The following is a 21,304-nucleotide window of genomic DNA, read 5'->3' on the forward strand; positions in this document are numbered from 1 at the left end:
CTGTTTCTGAGATGAACCCCATTACCTGCCAGCACACGGGTCTGAGAACCAAGCTAACCACAAAACAAACCACCAACCTATGACAGCAGCACTGAACTGCTCGTCCACGAATCAAGACTTAATTTCTTTCTCAAAAAATAGAGAGAGGAGGAAAAAAGCCCACTCAGCTGCTGTGCAACTGCTCACGTATTGGTTATGTAGAACCAAACCCAGCTGTGAGGCTGGCCAGCTTCTGGGCTTTTCATTTCCTTCATTCAAGAGTAAGGTGGATGCCTGTGTGTGCATCATACATGTGCCTGTTAATCTGTTTGTACAAAGCCTGGACAGGGAAATCTGGAAACGTGACAGCAGTGACCGATCCTGGTGCCACCGACTGTGACACTCCTGGACAGAGGCACAGCCCCCAGCTCAGGCACTGGGATACAGCCCACACAATGCAGCTGCAAGATCCCACCCCTGACACAGGCTTGTGGTCAGGCAGTCACATCTCCTTCATGTCTAGTTAAGGTACAGTGACAGATTTGGGAATACTGGTACCCAGTCTCAGAGTGCCAGGACCACAGCCATGCCTTCCCATCCGAAACCACCAACGAAACCTTCCTGTACAAGACTAAAGCTACTCCACTAGAGATGGACTGGGTTATGGAGCACCAAAGCCCTGCAGGAGTTCCTGCACAGCTCCCCACAGCAGTCCTGTCCCCACACGCCTCACCTACTCAGGGCCAACACAGAAAACCCTCAGAGGAAATACAACTTCCCTTTGTTAAAGCTACTGAGGGCAATGAGGGTGAGGGAAGGAGTAATGAACCCTCCATCAGCCTGCAGACCAGGCTTTGCAGCTCCCCACACGGCTGAAACTTTCAGTTTTTGGGGCATTCTGTAGCCTGAGTCACAACTCCCCTGGGTGCTGCACACGTACCATGACAGCACACGCGGGCACACCTCCACCGCCCCCAGGACAGAGGGGTACCCGGGCCCCTCCAGGGATGAAACGAGGCCAGCAAAGTGCTGACAACACACCAGCAGAAGAACCCTGCTCAGGAACAGTGGATACGGTCCCTTGTCAATACGCGATGACACGCCAACATCACAGAATCCAAAACTGGAGGCTAAACCACTTGGGCGTGCGCTGGGGCAAAGGAGGGGAAAAACCGTCTCGCTCCACATGCGCGCCTGTAGGAAGTGACAAAGCATCACGTCTGCCTGCCACCCGAAACACATTTAGCAGCCTATAGATAGCAACCCAACGAGACGGAGCCGGCGCAGGCGCCCCGGGTGACTCCGCACCTGCGGCTCTGCCGTGAAGCCAAAGGGACGAGAGGAAAAGCAGGAGCTGCAGCTCCCACCCGCCTCCTTTATCACCGCCATCGCAGTATTTACTGTAACACATGTGACTTAGTGAAGCCCCAGATTAATTAAATGAACTCCTCCATTAATCAATCAATCAATCCGGCACAGAGCAGTTGAAATATTGAATTACTTAAGAGCAGCATCTTTATATAGGACTTTTAAAGGTCTGCTCTGGAGGACCTTATCCCCTGTAATTAAATTCAGCCTCACATGCAGAGGAGCATAAGAAACCCAGAGGAGGCCCTGGGGCTGCGAGAGCAGGAGCGTGGGCACATTCCTGGGTGGGAGGGAAGCACCAGCTCCTGACTTGGGAAAGCTGCCCCATCCCAGGGGGGTCAGTGAGCTTCTCCTAAAACAAACATTCCTCGGAACCTCCCTTGGAAACACCTCCCCAGACACTGACTGTGAGGGTTCCTCCTTGTTCAATCAGGCTCACCAATCAATTCAGTAAGAAAACCAAGATCAGGATTGCCCAATCCTAAGGAACAGCTCACTTTCAGCTGGCAGAGTTGGAACAGGGGGAAGGAGGAGAGCAGAGCCATGTGCCGGTACTCTGGGAATACCTGAATGCATACATAATAGTTGCAAAACCAGTAAAGTCAGTAAAGGTTATCTAATTTTATATATGGCGAAATTTAGGCAGAGAGAGTTGAAACACGTTGTTCCGAGATGTGCAGAGCACCAGCGAGAATGTCAGCAATAAGAACACCAATCTCCCATCATCCTGAAAGCCAGGCACACAAACTGCTAATACGATCAATTTTGTCATCTCTGGGTCCACTTGAACCACTGTATTTGGACATCAAAATAGGAGAAATGAATTCTACACTTCTGTTCCATCTTCATTTCAGTCTGGATGAGACTGGTGTAGCTATGGTTAAAAGTGGGGGGAAAGGACAACAGGAGGAAAAAAAAAAAAAAATCCTAGTCCGTGCATATAATCATTCCAATTACTGAAAAATCCCCATCATCGGAAACTTCTCTCATGGCATGCAAACTGCTGTTTCCCTAAGGCAACAAAAAATTAAGTTTCACAAGGCTCCCCCTCAAAAAACAGACCTATAACATCTAGGCAAAAATAACTAATCCTGGTATGTCTTCCCCACCCCCAGCAAATATAAATATTTTAGCTATTTTAGCTGCAAGAGTCTGAGTATAAGTGGTTATAACTTCTTTTGCGCTTGCTCTTCTGCCTCCAGCCCTTCCCACCACCACCAGTTATCCTGCCCTGAGCAGGAATCTCGGTGCAGCCTGTGGACTCCCCTGACTGCTTCTCCCAAACACACAGAGAACAGAGTAACAGCCTTGAGATCTTGGGATAAGATGCAGGACCCAGAATCAAATAAAAACGCAGCCAATATGAATACATACTTCACTGCTCAACAGTCACTATTTTTTCTGGCAAAGACAATAAAAAAAAAAAAAAAAAAAAAAAAAAAAAAAAAAAAAAAAAAAGAAAACCAGAAAAGGCTTATTACAAGCCCTAAATGTAGCATGGCACAGCACATTAACATATTGCTGTACATCCTTTATAGAATTGCCTCCAAAGCTATGTTAAAATAGCATTAAGGTTGCAAAAACTAAGCAACAAAGTTGGCAACATCAACATGCAATCCTGATTTACACCTTTGGAATGAGTATTACAATCAAGTCTTCACTTACACAATCTTTTTTTTTTTTTTTTTTTTTGTGGGACTCCCATCTAATGCACAGTTATTAAACATTGGGTTTTTTTCCTTCCTTATAAAACCTCTACTCCCAGAGGCACACACTACTTATTTAGCACATGCTATGCAAATCCAAAATGAATACAGAATTACCAAACTCCTCTTGACCACGTCTCTAGCTCTCTCATCAGAGTAACAGGATGTTAAGGAAAAACCTTCTTACCTCCACTTGCAAAGATGTTTGATGGCATCACAACCACCTCAAGGCTGGGAAACCAAGACAAAGCAGAAAAGGAGGCTCTTGGTGGCTGCTGGTTCGAGTTACCCAAGAACTTGAGGCACCAACCTGACCCCACCCTGACTCATGGTCTTTATGGATTCTAACAGCCCCATGTTCTGCAGACAGCCCCAAATGGCCTCAGCTGTGGTTGCCAAGCCCAGATCACTTCTGTAAATTGGGCCCAGGTGCCTCTTGTTGGGCATGCAGAAATGAGGAACAGGGAAGCATGTGGCAAGTTTGAGGCAACCGGGTTTGGATGACGTGCCAAAGACCAAGCAAGGTTTATTGGGAAGAAAAATAATAAAACAAAATAAGCACCCCAAACTACATGAATATGTCAAGACTTTCACAGGTCTAACAGCCCAGAGGCTTGATTAAGGCCTGTGCCACGTTAACTCTGCTGTTTCCCAAATCTCATGTGCCAGACTATACCATCTTGAAGGTTGTTTTCACATGCACCTGTTTTCAATGTATATAATTTCTTTAGAATTTTTTTACTCTGTCTTTAAGAAGTGAGAATTGACAGAGAAGCAAAAAGCAGATACAACCAGAGACCAGAGTGGCCAAAAAGAGGCACTCCACCAGAACTAACAGCAAAACCAGACACTGCTGGGTGGCACTGGGAGCTGCTGGTGGCAGGGCAGGGTGGAGACATCAACCCCTCCTTCTGAGGATCACTCCAACAGCCATGAGTGTGAGGTCTCCACAGGGAGCACTGCAATATCCTCAAACAACTCGAATTGCCTTGACAACTCCAGTGACTCCAGAGCAGTGTGAGAAACCAGGAGGAGCTCCCACTGCTTCTCAGGGTACCCACTTCCCCTTGACACCTCGAGGTCACGGAAGCACACAAGGAGGATGCTGAGGCACTGTGGTCTCGTCCTCCCCCATTTGGGCAGGACCCTCCGTGCTCAGCAAAGTGCTGTGTGGCTGCCCTGGCTTCCCCTCACCACTGACAGCTCCTGCACAGAGACACTGCAGCTCTGTTAAAAATACACACAACACACACACATATACACATGCAACCATACGTTAAAAAAGAACAATTCTTTATATGGCAATGAGCTGTGCTGTCATTCCTGTCCATTATGCGCCCGTTTGGGTTTGTTTGGGCAGCTGAAGAGGCTTGGTGAGATCAGTGGGTGCTCTCAGAAGACCTGCCACACGCCCAGCAGCCTAATTTCTGGCCCACTATATGTTCGAGGAAGTCACAGGTGCTGTTCAGAAGTGGCCTATCTCAGTTTTGTTCAATACTTACATGGTATTATGTGCTGGGGAAGGGGCTGCACTAATACACAGAAACTGCCAAGTATCACATTTTTTCCCCTGATCTATGGCATCCTCCATCCTCCCCAGTAATCTGCACTTTCTTCTCTTTCAAAGACTCCCATAAAAGCCATTTACAGTCAATACAGTCTTATTAGCACCTGGTGCATGTTCTCTTCTCAAAGTACGTGTTTACTTTGACTTCCCCCTCACAGAAACAACGGGCGAGTGTTGCCATTTTATATCACGGACTCTCAGAGTCCCAGGCGATTCCAAACACAGGTTAATGAAACAAAAATGAAATTTAAATAAATCAGCAAAAAAAAAAAAAAAACCCAGCTGAGAAAAGCTTGCTCTGCAGTTGCTCTGACTAAAGAGAACAGCGAAAGCCAAAAGGAAGGAGTTAACCTTTGTGGCAACAGCATCAAACAGTCGCTGCTGCTTCAGTTATCGCTGCACCGGGGCTCGCTGCAGCAAACTGCATCCCTAGGTAAAGCGAGAGCATCACCTACACACTCACAATTCTCCAAGGGTCAGAGCTAAAGCACTGCCCTTTCAGTGTGGGGAACAACCGACACCAGGTACACAAGAAAATCTGGGGGACGGAACAGGAAACTACCGAGAACTATTTCTGAAATGTAAATGAGACTCTGCTACTTTCATTTCATTCTTGCCGTAGCACCGCGCTGAGATGAAGTTTCCATCTGTGATTTTCAGGACAGGATATCAGCCATTTCAGATGGCATCCATCGGAAGCCAGAGAGACACATTACTCACAATTCTTTTGTTTTATAAAAATATTTAAACTCAGTTTGGTCTTTGCCCGGACCAAGTTTATGGGGGATTAATTCAGTGCTTTGGGCAACAACCTCACAGCGAACACGCAGCTTTACCCCCCCAACCATCCCTTTTTTTTAATTACTATTTTTTAAGAACAACTTGTATAAAGTTACAATCTGAAACTGACTTTATATTTTAAAAGACAGTTTTGATAAAGCCATGCTAAATACTGATCTTTTATTCCCACTTTGACTTCAAACAGTTTGTGGTATCAAACCTCAAGGTTTTGAACATAAGAAAACATTTTCCCATCTCGCACTGAAATTCAAGGACTCTTGGACTACCTGTGAAATTTAGTGTCCATATGCAAGAAACAGCACATCCAGCAAAATTATTTCAAACACTTGTTGTTTCTTTTTTCACATTTTCACCATCAGTCACACAAATTTATCAGCAAAAAATGCTGAAGTCAATGATGATGCAATTAAGGCTTTGATTACACGATGACAGCAAATCGATTTTAAAGCAGATTATATCAACAGTTGGGCAAAAGGAGAGGCAGACATTATGGAAATCAGACCTTTTAATATCTTTAAGATTCCATAACCCCAGAGAGCATCTTTAATTCACCCTCTTTTATTCCAGATGGTCTCATAAAAAAACCCCTAAGTTATCACATTCTGGTAGCCCATGCTAACACACTTCCTATGACATGATGCTAATACGTGTTAAAAACCAACGTTTTAAAAAAAAAAAAAAAATTAAAAAAAAAAACAAACCTCCAAATTGCAACTATTTCCCCACGAAGGTGACATTTGCAACCACGTACATTTTTTAAAGACCCCCAGGATACAACACATCACTTACTTCCAGCGGGCAGGCATGGCAGTGCCTGGTGAAGGCACGCTGAGTTACACATAAGTATTTAAGAGCAGGATTTGGCTTCGGGCTCGGCATGAAGGCAGGAATAGGGAACTATTGTGCTGCCTGTTTTCTCACAGCAGATCCCAACTAGCTTTGGCTATGGATCCAGCACCGCCAGCCAATTTCAAGGATGAAAAAAAAAAAAAAAGAGCCTCCGACCCTCTCCTTTCTCTCCCTTTTTGTAATCTCTTGCAGGCACAGCGGCTCCAGCAAGCAGCTCCCCTACCAGCCCAATATTTACACTAAACCACTAAAGGACTTTCTATTATAATGCTATCTCATTGATACAAGATTACTCCTGAACCACATCAAACCCCGTAGCACTGTGAAAGGCACAAACGCCGTCTCAAGAAAGAGGCGCAGAGTGGATTATTTTAGTCTCGTTATTTCAACGGCACTTTTCAGATTTATGTAAAAAGTAATGCAATGCTACAGTAAGTGTTTCTCCCCTGGGGGCAACTGAGTGTCTATATGGATTAAATCTACACGCGTAAACACTTGTGATGGCTAATTATATTCCTGAAAGTACCCGATTCTTCCCATCTCTTAATCCTACAAAATAAAAACACTTCAAAAAAAAAAAAATTTTTTTTTCAGATAATCATCAATTTTATCGACTGTCTTTGAAACTCTACGGAGATTTTTTCACCTGAGAATCAAAAAGTGTTAAAACTCCGGGCTCTTTTAACTCTCTTTTACAAAAGCTGCATGGATGTAAAAACCCCAACAGAACACAGCACTTTCCGTCTCCTCTGGTTGCATAGAACATGAAAGAGTGACCAGACATTTTTATTTAAATTAAATTATACAAATTTTTTTTATCTTTTTTTTTTCCCCTTTTCAACATGCAAAAAAAACCCCACCCTATAGTGAACACAAGCTTAAAGCAATCTTTTCCAATGGACCATTTTACTTATTCTACAATTTCTTACCCAAATTACACAGGTATAATTATTTTGACACTGTAATGAAAAGAAAATGGGATTTGGGCACTGTGGGTTTATCTAATAACACTATTTCTTGCCAGACTTCACAGCACTGACAATCACAAAGAGCCCTGTCCATTCCAATAGGAAATATTTGATTTTACTGTAGGAACATTATTTATTTTCACCAAGTTGCTATTATCAGAAAGGATATGATAGCTGAATAATAAAAATGAAATCAAGAAATTCTGGTGTTTCAAGGCTTTATTTTTTTCTGCTCTCACTTTTGACATTTTCTTCCCCTGGAGAGACAAGATAAAGTGCTGTCATAAATGGGTGACTTTTCTTGTCAAATGACAGATTTGATTCTCCATGGCAACCACAAATCAAGGTGCTAGTCTGAATTAAAGCTTCTCTTAAAAGGCGTCTTTATGTTTATAAAATGAATTTAAATTAAATGGGTATTAGGTACAGTTTTTTACCTCCATTTATTTATTGACTAAGGAGCTCTGTGCTGCGTGGAGCATATTTGCATTTTAAGGAAAGACAACATATTGTACTGGCAGATGCACAAACAAAGCAAGTTACAAGGTCATGCTACATATACTAGTTTACAGTACTATGAATGGTATACAGATGGACAGCAAGCAGTTAAGAGGTACTTAAATACTGGAAAAAGCACAAAAATTACCTAGAGAGTAACAGATGAAGGAAATCTCTCCTCATTTCATAACACTGCTTTCTTCCACACACAGTTAATAGAGAGTCATGTAATTGTCACAAACAGAATGCCAAAAGGGAAAAAAAAAAGTAAAAAATCAGATGCTTCCTCCTGTGCCCTTATGCAATCTTACTATAGAGCATGATATGCTCTTACAAATGGTTGTTACCATGACTTTCAAATACCCGAATTTATCCCAGATTTCTAACTTCAACTGCTCTAAAAATTCACTTTCTTGAGGTCACAACACATCTGAATTTCTTTATTCAGAAGATGAGTCAGTGGAGCCTCCTAGTTCCACAATTAACCTCCCTTATTACCTCTTTTTTTTAAAAGAACCTGAAACCCAGGGAACCTAAATTGCACTGTAATACTCTCCTCATTCCATTTCCCCAAAGAAATGGGAAAAATCTTTGCGCAGGCATTAGACCTTAATTTCAACATACAGGTAAAGTCAGATACGTATTTTTACACACAAGTAAATACTTTCAAAAATGCAGAGAGCATTATTTAAAAAAAAAAAAAAAAAAATCAAAATACTGCAGGTTTGTCAGCCAATTCTCTCGGTTACCGGAGTCAAGTGGCTCCATATTCACTGCCCTTGTAAGCTCTGCCAAATTTGATTTTAAGCTTCCTGAAGTTAAAGAAGGTTTATACAGTATTAACACGAGATCTTCTCACACATTTCTCAAGTTATTACACAGCCTTTTATCCAAAATCACAATTTTAAGCAGCGCAGGAAGGCTTCGGTTCAGCTTCACAGGCAGAGATGGACAGAGGATGTCTTCATCCCGCTGCCGGGCTTTCTGCTCCGCTTCACTGCTGATTCCTCCGGAGAAGGTGCAATAAAAGGGAGCCAGAAACTTAGAAAAATCTCTTTACACCCCGGGTCTGTGCAGGATTTGGCTCCTGCACCCAGCAGCTTGGGGACAGCCCCCGCCTTGCTGCTGTGGAACAGCTCAGACGCAGATGTTGGGGTGCCGAGCCTGGACCCGTTCCCCAAATTACTGGCACCTGTGTGCAACCCAGGAATGTCCCAATCTCGAATCGACAGCTTTTCAACCCAAATATCCCATCCTAGGAAGTAGGGGGCAGTAACAGCCAGGCCTCTCTGAACCAGTGCATAAACACTGGCTACATAAAAATCAAAGGACACTTTGCTAATGTACTACCGTATAAGTAACAGCCTCATTAAAATATGACTAATCCGTAGTAGAAATGTGCATTTTATGGGGTAAGCAATTGAATTTCTAACATTTTTATAGTGAGAAAAGAAAAAGAAAACGAGTCTACCTATTTCACTCATACTGTAACCTGATCACAATGTTTATACATGCCCATCACCGTGCTATATAAATTAAGTCCCAAGAAAGGGTTTGAGAAAATAAAATATGGTTAACTTCAAACAACACCTCCAGCTCAACTCCTGAAAATCCTTGGCACTTCTTGCTGCGCACTTCTGGACATTCTTGAGGTTAAGAGCCCTTCTCCTCAAGATCTAAATACTGAACTTCTAGGGAAAATCCCCCGAATTACCACCATGCACAGGGACGACTGCACATGGAACACATTCTCCAGGCTCTTACACAAGCTGGATGCTGCGTGGTAGGTACTGGGGTATTGTCTGCTAATTAAGGGGATGGAGAGTGATGTCCACACCTCGTGCTCAGGTCTTGTCTCCATCAGCAGCATCAAGGTGACACAAACCTGGTTAATGCTGCTGGTCTGCTGTGTCCCTGCAGAAAACTGTGTGTTTTTCTGGGCCCTTAGAGCCAGCTGAGAGCATGGGTTTGCTGAAGGAGCTCCGAGCCCTGCAGCTGCTAAAACTGTTGTTCAAATTGTTATTTCAGAAATGGGGAGCCACAGAACCTGGTGCCATGGTGGTGTTTGGGAAACACAGGCTGCAGCAAACCCAGCAGCAGTTCTCCACTTCAGCTCCAAGCGTTCCAAAAATAAATATGGCACAGGCAGAAAAACCTTGGAAGTGCACAAATCTGGGGTTCTTCACCTTTTTCAGGGGTCAGGGTAGTACTGGGGCTGCACCAAACCACTCAAAAATGGTGATGTTTTCCAGTGTGGAGTAACTCCAGGTACAAACATGGATTTGTTACAGCAGCAATGCAAAAGAAGGTAACTTGGCTTGAGTGCAGTAGATAAAGATATTTTTTCCTCTTTCTCTTCAAGATCTCAGCCACTTGGTTAGTGGAAGTACAGGGCTTTGATTAGCCAACACCTAAAATTTGAAGTGGGGTGAGCTGATGATGTTAAGCCTTCTTTGTGCACTCCGTGGGCATTTCTGAGGCAGCTTTTGGCAATTACATGAAATCCTCTCCTTAATTGTTGTGAAGCAGCACAGCTCACCTTCTGTATTCTTTCTAATACATGGCATTTCATTTTATTGAACATGAGCTCAGAGCTGGCGATAGTCATAAATTTTACTACTTTAATAGTATATGTTATCTGACATTTCCCAACACTGAGCTTCGGGGTTTGAGACTGACCAGTCTTGACAGAGATGGATACTTAGCATAAGAGTTATAAAGGGAACAGTAGAGGCTTCAGTGATATTTTAAGCAGGGAAACTATGCAACATAGTTTAAAAAGTGAAAAGACAACCAGGAAAATCTTTGGTTGGTAATCACAGTCAGGAAATGCCAGCAAATGTTTTGAGATGCAAGCTGAAAATGGGAAAGATGTTTAAAGCCAGCTTTGCTACCTTTAGCAGTGAACTATAAAGCTAATCACATATATTTTTGGGGTCCTTAACGTGGACCAGATGGAACTACATTGCACATAAATAAAAAACATTCTCTGGCTGGTGGGCTGGTTTGAATTTTATTTCATTGGATAAATGTGGAAGACAAAGTCACCAAGTAGGTTTTAGTCTGAGTAAACCGTGAAGCAATTAACAGAGTTCCAAAATGCATTTTCATCCATCAGAATCCCTACTGCCTTCTAGTTTCCACATGGAAGTTATTTCAAACCAACTTGAGACCTCACCACATCCACACCAACTAGGTTAGAACAAGTTCAGGTGCAGCACCTGGGTCCATCTTGGGGGGCTCCACCTACATCCTACTGAATCCTAAAAAAAAAAAAAAAAGGCATTCTTTCCATCAGTTATTTTGTTAGAAACAGCAATAATTAATTTGGGGAAATTTGATAACAAGCTGTGGAAATACTTGATGCAAACCTGCAAGGTAAATAAACCGAGGAGAATAATCTCGAATCTCTTTCTAAGTTATAAAATTATTTACTTGTTCTGATCTGAGCAAACATAAAAGAATACCTCTCCCAGGCTCCAGGCATTGTTACCATTAATTAACTAACAATTCCATAAACAATAAAAGTATTACAAAAACAGCAGCACATCCACACCTACACATTAGCACCAGTCAGCAAAAACCCCAACAAAAAACTACAAACAACACTTCCTACTCCTTAATTCCCAAAGGAAACTCCACCCCAGCTGCTGCAATCAAAAATACAGACTTAACAAAGTGCCTGCAAGGTTAACTGGCAATTTTAGGTGTTACTTGGAACAGAAGTAAAACAATTTCAGACACAAGGGTGAGTGTAAGCTGAGAACTCCTCAAATACAGACTTCTCCCTAAATGACAATTTCTTGCAGAGAATGTGTTCTCAGCTTCAGGATGCTGAAAGGTGAACGGGTCTAGATGAAAAAAAGAAAAGGAAAAAAAAATCCAACTAGACCATGCATCACCGGCTGATCCCAGAAGCAGCAGAGCTTCCTTGCAGCAGCACAGACGTTTTTGGGAGAGGGCTGTACGACCACTGCTCCATCAAACGTTGGAAGTGGAGGGACAGCAGGAAAAAACGATTCCAGCCTGCTTCCTCCCTCCCTCTTCTCCCTTCTGCAAGTCCACACTCGCCTCTTCCCACTGGTTTCTCAACTGTTCTCAGATTTCTGTGGGTCAACACGGCGCTGCCTTGGCACTCACACAACGCCTGTGAAATCCAGGGAGCCATGCAAACGCACCTGAATATGCAACATCTTCTCTTCTGATTCATTATGAATAGGTAGGAGCCATCTTAACCAGGATGGTGAACAAATCCATTCTTCACTTTGGAAAGTATTCTCATTAAAAAAAAACATCCTGACTTCTGGGTGCTCCTCAGCCTTCCCACTGATGTTCCAAAGACCCCTAAGCACACGCAGACCATCGCTGCAGGCAGTCATTGCTCCTGCCCTGAAGTCAGGCAGGCACTGAAGGGGACAGTGCCAGCAACCTGCAGAAATCCAGGCTGAGATGAATTATGTAAATATATCATGCATCTGGAAAATGGTGTTTTAAAGCACAGCTTCACTGTTCAGCTGACAGCAACCAGGCCCCTACCTGGTAGTTCTCCTCCCGAGTATCTTTCCTCTGTCAAGTTAATACTCTTTGCTCCCAAAAAACATTATGGAAAAATTTAACTGTTCCCTGGGAATTAATGTACGTCGCTGCAGTAAGATAACCAATTCAGTCTTTAAAACTGTGAAATACAAAGATTTCCATCCTGGTTTAAGTTCAAGTTTCAATACAAAGTGAGCTTTGAACCCTCCAAGATTTCTTCCCAAAAGCAAGTGATCCAGGGGAGGATCTCCTTAATCATACACGCAATAAAAAAGTAAAAAGTACTGACTATGACAGAGGAGGGCGATTTATGAAACACAAGTGTGGGGAAATAATTATTTACCTTCACAACAAGCAGTTTCTTCTTGGTTTTTTTCTCCATGAATGTAACTTTCTCCCAACAACAACTTCTTAAAAGATGTTTGTCAACTTCTGTCATTCACAGATACACAACAAAGATAAATGTATCTCTCTCTAATGAGATGCACAGCCAAGGACGGTTGTCAGCATCGTAGCACCGCTGTTGTGACACGCATTTCATTTTATTCAATGCATAACGGGGAAGCTGCTAAACCCAGCAGTCCAAGCAACGTCCAAATAAGCATTAATAATGCGGTGAATAACTGATCATCGCTAGATGGTTTTCAGCAAGATAAAGGGTTTTCCCTCCCCCTTTTAAAAATATCCTGGGAGTTGGAAAACAAAGAGGCAGAAGTTAAGACTGTTGCCTGCTACCTCCCACGACGGGCACACATCTGCAAGTGCCAACCTGCTGGTGGCTGAGCCCGTCCTCGTGCACCACGGATTCCAGCACTGCGCCAGGAGATTGCAGCAGCACAGCAGGCGGAGCGGGGGGCTCGGGGAGAAGCAATTAACGTGGCCTGTGGCTCCCATTCCTCAAGGTAGACGGCAAATTCGGTTTCACAGACATGTACGAATTCGTGCACAAAACCCGTTGCGTAGTACAAGGACATCTGTGTTTACCAAAGTAATCGTTATTGTTTAATGCGTATTTTTTAGGCCATTTAACAAATAACTTTAGCTCTGATGAACATGGTGATTTTCATGATAGACTTAAAAGGGGGAAAAAAAAAAAAGAAATTCACAAGAAACGCGGCGCTGCTAACATGTGCTAAGTATTAGGACAAGAAGCACAGATTAAGGGCACCGCTTTGACCTCACGTATTCTCACCCCCTGCACGCTCAGCCAGCACGGTCCAACAGGGAATTGTGGTTTGCTGCCTTGCATCAGAACCTGAAGTCATCCCTGTGCTGCCTCCTGCCCCAAACTTTGTGGACAGACACAGCCAGAGCCCCATCAAACACCAGGAGCAACCACAGCACTAGAACTCCATCGTTCTGGGACGCACCCCACAGCCAGGGCTGCACCCACCCACAGCCCCCCAGAGCTCAGAGCAGGGGACAGACAGCTCTTCAAACCAACCCTCAGAGCCATGGGGAGATCCCCATCCCTATCCCTGCTTTACAGCTGAACACCACCACCTCCGCCCCACCGCAACGGGGTCGAGCCCAGAGGGAACAACATTCCCGACCCTCGGGGGCTCCGAGGGGAGCTGGAGGCAGGCAGGGCTGGCAGGCAGGGCTGGGGGAGCTCGGGGGAGGAGTGAGCCCAGCCGAGACCCCGCTACATGTTCAGCGATTATAAGATTAGTGTGTTTTTATTTAAAGAATTATCCGTTAACATCCCGTATTACAAAAGTAGCACAACACTATCGACGGACTGTCAATATTAATAGGAGTGTCTAATGTTTTATCAATACTAATTTAATTTCTGTTATCTGCAGGCTGCAGGGCCTTTCTGAAGAAACAGAGGAACAGAGAAAGAGAAAGCCAAAGCAGTGACATAACAGGAAATCCAGCCATTCCTTCAGCTTCTCGATCATTCCGTGGCACCCTGCTGTTAACACACTCATCTTTGCTGCTTCTCTTGAATAAAAACACCAAGAACAAAACCCGCTGAGGTGTTTTGCTTCCAATATCACCAGAACCTCCACAACTCTCTTTTTCTTTTTGGCCGGAAACCATCTTTGCAGAACAGTATTTTTCCTAACTAGGTACACCCAAAACCTGTAAAATAAATGTGTCAGACAACAGCAACTGCAGGTTGGATGTAGAGCTCATCCTTACAACACAGATTTGATTCACAAGGGGGAATTTCTAGACCAGTGAATGACCCAGTCTCGTAAAGACTTTAAAGGGCCACATGTAAGCTGCATCTTTGTCATTTTATCGGCAAAATATGTATTTTTAGGATAAAACTTCTCAAAGATTTGTATTTTAATGAGGTTCAAGTAAGCGTCCCTAACAGTCCAGGGCAAGGAGACGTGTTGGCAAGTTTGCCTGAGTTGCTGGGTGCTGTAAGGGATAAGAATCCCTGTTCTTCCAGGGAAATAAATGCTCAGCAAGACCCAGATCACAGCCCCACCCCTGCACTTCCCATCACTACTAAAGCACTTTAAAAGAGAGAGAAAGACAGGTCCACAATGACAAAATGTCAAACTGAACAAAGTAATTGAGCTAATCATGTAAACATTCATTATTACTAATATTAAAATATCCTGTTTTGCATTTTCTTTTTGTGACAGAATGAGCAGCATCTAAGGACTCAGAATTATCATCTAAGAACTGAGCAAAAGAGGAAACTGTCTAAAATGAAGACACAGTATTAAAGAAGAATTTTTCTCTTGCTTTAGCACATGAATGATCCCACTGTACTCGCTACAAAGCATTAAGTGGGAATGCAGGGGAAAATATTCTTCTCCTTAAGTATATTTCAAATAGGTGATTTATGGTTTTCAAACTGTGAAGGAGAGAAGTGGAAAAGAAGGTATTGGGGTAGGAAATTGACTTACCTCGTGATACCCCACGATGTGTGACCAGTTCCCACAAATGAGTGAATTCTCTTTCCCTCATTAATGAGGCTGCAGACTTCCTGGTCCCCCCCTGCCCACCTGGAGCTCCCCCACCCCACCACCAGCCACCCCCTGAGGATTTTACATCACTGTGACAAATTTCGAAGAGTAATGATATCCAAAACTCCCCTGAGAATATGTCCAGAGGGTGCTGAGCATGGGACAGCGACTCCAAGATGCCAGTGACGGGCTGGGTGGGTGACAGACCTCCCCACCATGGTTCCTGATGCTGGGCCACAACGCCAGGGATGGTGGCACCATCCAAACCCCACATTAAATTAAGATGAAGCAGTGTTTAAAATGGAGATGGCGAAAGCATCAACTTCTGTTGCAATCAGAATGTTCACTTCTCTCTCCTAGACTGTCTGTGCCCTCCCAACAATTTCTCCTTGACAGATTTACTAAAATTTCCACACAAAATTCTGCCTTCAAACAGATCTTTGCTGCTACCCATGTCCCCTGCATGGATTAACATCATCCAGAGGTTGTGAGGAAGCTGTGTCTGTCAGATTGTTTCCCAGAACCACAGAAAAAAAAGGAGAAAGGCAGAAAACAAGAGAAAACAGACTGTGGCCTCTGAAAACCAGGGAACTGAGCTGCTCAGCTAATCACTTTCAGGCAGTTGGGGATGGAGTCAGAAAAATACCTTTGTAAGAAAAAAGAACCAGTAAGGAAGGAACAAGAAAGCAGTGCAAGGGAGGGAAACTGTGTCACAGGGAAACTAATCCAAGAGGAGTCCCTGAAGTTGGAAAAGGCTAGGAGTCAAAATTAGGAGTTATTGGACAAGGACTAGTGTAAGAGAGGTAGTTTCTTACTAAGGAAAGTGATTTGAGTGCCTCATGCACAGCCCAGCCAAGGACTTCAGAGGAGGTGACAGGAAGAAATTACAAGGCACAGTGATGTAAGTCAGCCCGAAACTAAGAAAGCAAATTGAAGATGAGCTTCTGGGTCAGAGCACCCACCAGGGCAGCTTGAGGAATCTGCAGAAGAGAACAAACCTCTCCAGCCTGCCCAGGGAGGTTTGCCTTTGTGTTCTAAGGCTCCAAACCTGGCCGTTCTGGAGTTATAAATGCAGTAGCAAAAACGTCAGCAGAGCCACTGGTTCCCATCTCCAGTTCAAGAAAGGGATCTGCCACACAGGAATGCTCCTTGCCAGCTGTGTCTCTTACCTCACTCAGCTCTGTCTGCTCACTGCCTGCCTTGTCTACAAGCACCATTTCTGCAGCACTTCTCCCTCCTCCGCCTCTTCCCAAACCTCCAACCCCCTCTTCTCCCTGCACAGGAGGCAGCTCCGAAGGGAGCAGCAGCAGCCACAGCTCATAACTCGCCTAACGAGTGCCAGCCAGAAGTGATTTGTAGGCATCAAGTAGATTATTGTTTTTTGAGAGAGTGGAAAAGAAAAAGAGGGGCACAAGCTTAAGGTGTTGTTGATGAATGAAGATGAAAAGGAGGTTTTAGGGTGAGAAGTGTTTGTCTAGTGTGACCTAAACCGTTCAAACCTCATTTGATAGATGATGGACATTTATTCCCCGCTATGTGTCACTTCAAAGTCTGAGGGTTATATTAAACAAGAAGTCTTCTCCTTCTAAGTTGTTCGTCAGTTTTTCCCGGGAGTTTATCACACAGCACAATACTTGGAAACAAAATCACAATTGGTTTTTTTAATAAAGTCATCTGGTCACTAGTAGTACAGATTTAAAAAAATGCATTTTATTGTTTTTCATTATGTAATTGTGTGCTTCATTGCTTTTCATCTGTTTTCCCTTGCCGTGGGAGGAGGCATGGCCCAGGAACACCATTTTTCTGGGGATGATGTTCCATCGGCAGAATGAAGCCAGCCCACCCAGCGCCACTGCCCTTCCCTCCTCTCCACTCCCCACAGGCAAGGACCAGGTTCTCAATAAAGCTGAGGTTATTTTCTGCTCTGAGGTAAGGCAAATCCAGCTTTTCCACCCCACAAGGGCCCAACTGGAGAAGCCATCAGCAGCAAATACTCAGAAATCAGCAAGGGCATGAGGCCCAGCTTTAATCACAGAGAAGAGATTTTTGAAGTCTTGCATTCAAGTCACTTTCTCCCATGCCCAGACAAGGATGTCTTTTCTCTGGATCTGGGTTTGCAACCTTATGATAGTTCATGTTTGGAAAGAAACCATCTATATCATGAAATAACATTTCCCCAGACAGCTAATGGCACTAATAGTTTTGGACAGGGGTTTCCCCCTGCTAAAAGACATGATCATTCCATTATAAATGTTTACATTCCTGTGCATTAAAAACAAACATATTATGCTAATAAATTATGGGAAAAGTGTATTTGATGGGATATGTTCCTGCTTAGTATTCACACAAAGCACTGCAGCATTAGACCACGGGGTAAATTTACTCATTTACTACATCTATTCCTTTAAATGCGCCCCAAAAGTTGTTTCCTCAGCACTTGTTCACTAAGATTGCTTTCAATATAGTTTTTTGAGGAGTTCATTTAACTTAGACTCTCTATTAAGAAAACACCACGTATTTACTGAAACCATATTTCTCCACCAGAGTGTTGATTCACACAGGAGCGAAAAGCGTTTCATGCTAGTCCTGGCCCCAAGCAAGGACATCAACTCTTCTCTTTGTCCTACCCACGAAAAAAAAAGGCCACTGCCTTTCATTTGAGATGCTCTGGTCTACCACAGCCCAAACACAGAGATCCTGCATTAGTGCCCTTCCTCTCCCCAGCAGCTGCAAATTTCCACTGCAGCCCTGCAAAGCCCTTGAAAACTCCACAATCTGTGCACCCAAGCTCAAAGTCAGAAGTTTGAGTTATGCTCCATCAAGTTGTTCCATCTCGCTACGCTTTTAGAGCTTAAAAAAATTACCAGATTCTATTGAACTTCTCTCTACACAGCTGCATCTCTAATGAACCCCCATAAAAGTTAAAACTTATATTTGGTAATCACATGCAATTGAAACATCATAAAATGAGAAGTCAAGGAACTGTATGTGGGCTGCAATGACTTGTCTTATTGTATTCATTCCCTTAATAAATATATCTTAAAAATAACCTCACAGTCACACACTCGCAATATAATATAAAAATAACACTGGATTCAAATTATTAAACAGGTAATTTAATAGAACAAGAATTGAAATGTAGGACAGTGTGCGACTTTATGCTATAGAAATAAGATGATTTTAGCCAACACAACTATTTTTCTTTTTTGCATTATTTCTGCATTTATAATACTACAACATCCCTATAACCTTGACACTGTAGTCACCTTAGTAACAAAAAAGTGTAACATTCACTTATAAATGAAATCCCAATAGGGTGCTTGATTCAAGTAAAACAAAAATCAGAGGCCCCTACTCTACTGCTTTTTTTTCTTAGTCACATAGACATGGGCTAAAAGGATTTAAAAATAGATATATTTGTACACTATTACATCTACAAAGCAGAACCATTTAATTTTAATTTAACGCTAAATGGAAACAAATATAACACCTTTAAAAGACACGATGCTAAAAAGAGAAGCAAATTATTTAAGTTCTGGACCAGCACAGCTTGGAGAATTCACACCAAGTAAAGGCCAGATTTAAACCAGTCTTACAGCCAAGAGAAGGAGCTGTTCTGGGGACATTGGACCAGCAGAACTGGGCGCGTAGAGGACACCCTTCACTGTGCCACCACAGCCCAAAACTGATGGGAATGACTATCCCCATCACGTCAAGCTTCTGCTTTGCATAGCTGGTTTCATTTAAATTCGGCTCTTTTGCATGAAAGAAAAAGGGGAAAGGTCCCAGCAGTGCCCAGAAAGGCACATTAATGTGCTTGGTCATAGCTTAGCAATGGCCAAGACCAGACACTCCAGAGAAAGGTACAAGAAACACCTGAACTGAGAGTTTTCACCTCTGGAAACAGGACTTTCTGCCTAACCCTTTGTTAGCTTTGTCCTAAGAAAAAGAGAATTTAACCTCTTCCTAACTTTTTAATTAATTAATTAATTAAAATTAATTAATTAAATAAAACTGCTCTTACTCAAATTATCTGCATATATTTGCAATTACCTATCAACTTCTCTTACTGTTTCACACCTAGTCCTTCACAGCTAGGATTTTTAGTGAATGATCACCTGGTTCCGTCTGAGCGAAAAAAACCCAGCTTCAACCATCTGAAGCCATCTATCCCTTTGCTCGTGTTGGCCTGCTCTTTCCACAGCTCCAAGGGCAGGAACTCTGTGCTCCAGCCCATCACCTCTGGAGCACCAGCACAGCCACACATCCCTCTTGTCAAGGGCTGCTGCCATCTGCCAGGGCTCCGTCCCGCCCGTCACGCTTTTATGAAGTCCCTGATGGGCGTGATTCAATTAAGGTCGCCTGAAAAGCCACTCCACAGCAAATGAGAGGTGACAGGGAGCTGAGAGAGGAGCGGGGGACACGGCAGAACTGCGGCAGCACGTGGCCAAGGCGGGGTGAGCTGCCTGCTGTCCGAGGGGTGATGGGGAGGGGTACAGGGAAAAGAGAATCTGGAGAAGTGGAACTCTTAGAAAGCTCATCCCACCCTGCCGCTGGAATGGCAAACTGGAGGCAAACCCGTGAGTTTTACTGGGTTATTCTGTCAGGGAGTGCTTTGCCTACACATCACCCAGCGTACACCTGGCAGAGAATCACCTTGCTGGGGGATGCCCACGGGCCCCACCAGGAGATGTGTGCCCAAAACAGCTGCAGGAGTGGGCTCCTTCTGCCGGTGGAAACAAGGACTCGGCTAAATGTGGAGAGCTACAAGTTTCTGCAACAACATGCAAGTCTCCAACATGTGGCCCGTAACGTAGCTGTTGCCATGGTAAAAAATTCATGTTTAGTGAAAAGTGTTAAATCTTGTATCATAAGTTAAATCAGCTGCCAAGACACATTTTCACAAGTAGGGGAATTTTTGTCTTTTCAGAATGGAATGTTTTTCAGTTGACATTGATTTTTCCCTAAAATAAGTCCCCCAGAAAGGAAGCCAATCACACGTGAGGCAGTCCAAGAGCTGAATTACTCTACTCCTTCTCTGAATCATCAACAAGTGTTGTGTGCTAGTGCATGTGTGTGTACAAATGCACTGTAGCTTCATAAATTCCATCCTCTTATACAAACCAGCAGTCACACGATTTATTCAGAATATTTAACTAATGATCCCAGCAGAAACACCAATATTTCGTGGTTTGGGTGATGAGTTACTTCAACAAGCAACTTTTCTAACCAGGAACCATCTCAAAATGTATGTTCAGCTTGCCCCAGACTTTTCACAAATATAAGACTGAGCCTGACTATACAGCTGTTTATGTAGGTCAAGGACAGAAATAGTACGAGTACACTTATTTGTTTTCATGTTTCTTGCTCAGTATTTCAAAAGAGAACAACTGGTTTTAATACAGTTTCAGAAAGAGAGTCAAGTTAGAATTGCTGCAGAATTAGCAACAAACCCAACAACAACAACAAAACCCCAAACAAACAAAAAAAAATCCCCCAAAAATAACACCCCCAAAAAAACCCAACCACAAAAACATCTTGTTACTTTTATTCATTTAAAAACTATTGCAAGGAAATCTGACTGTTACCAGTTCAAGACCGTATGTCCTCCTTGTCCTGAACTATTCAAATTTGGCTCATTCTAGCGTCTTATGGTTAATCTCCCATATTTACAGCGAAATGCATTTCCAGCGGGGGTGGTTTTCCCACTGACACTCAGATCCAGAACAGCTCCTGCAGAGCGGTCACTGCCCTGCTGGGCAATGCAGACCTCTTGGACAACACCAGGTTTTCCTTTCCTACATCTCTCTCCAACAACCACAAGCTGTATTTCACCTCCACTGCGTCTCCTGCGGCGAGGACTTTGCCCAACAGATTCCTCTCCTTTTTACCTGCTTCCAAGTAGCAACAGCCAGCAGCCAGTCACATCCTTGTTTCTAAGTTAAGAAACACTTCTGATTCCTCCTCCTCTCTCTAATTATTGCTCCGCGATCGATTTGCCGTGCGCCAAACTCGCACCTTAGCTCCTCACCTCCAGTCAGTAGAACTCAAACTCTCCTCCCATCTTCTCCACAAAAGACATTTTCTAGCATGCAAGCT

At 43.5% G+C, this 21,304-nt stretch overlaps 1 protein-coding gene across 17 annotated transcripts in view; it reads right to left on the minus strand.

Annotated features, from left to right (window-relative positions):
- Positions 1-21,304, minus strand: part of FOXP1 (forkhead box P1) — a 380,821-nt gene that overhangs the window by 305,526 nt on the left and 53,991 nt on the right. For 6 of the 17 annotated variants that reach the window (XM_040076756.2, XM_040076755.2, XM_040076743.2 and 3 more), the window contains exon 1: positions 3,241-3,375. The exons of 2 other annotated variants lie outside the window; for them this stretch is intronic. The gene's annotated coding sequence lies outside the window, so the exon portion shown is untranslated. Of the gene's footprint in view, positions 1-2,721; positions 2,749-3,240; positions 3,376-21,304 lie in introns of those variants that run through there. 9 more of the 17 variants (XM_040076746.2, XM_040076748.2, XM_058422308.1 and 6 more) reach the window with 4 other exon arrangements.

Source organism: Hirundo rustica, chromosome 12 (assembly GCF_015227805.2).
Source record: "Hirundo rustica isolate bHirRus1 chromosome 12, bHirRus1.pri.v3, whole genome shotgun sequence".
NCBI classification, from domain to species: Eukaryota; Metazoa; Chordata; class Aves; order Passeriformes; family Hirundinidae; genus Hirundo; species Hirundo rustica.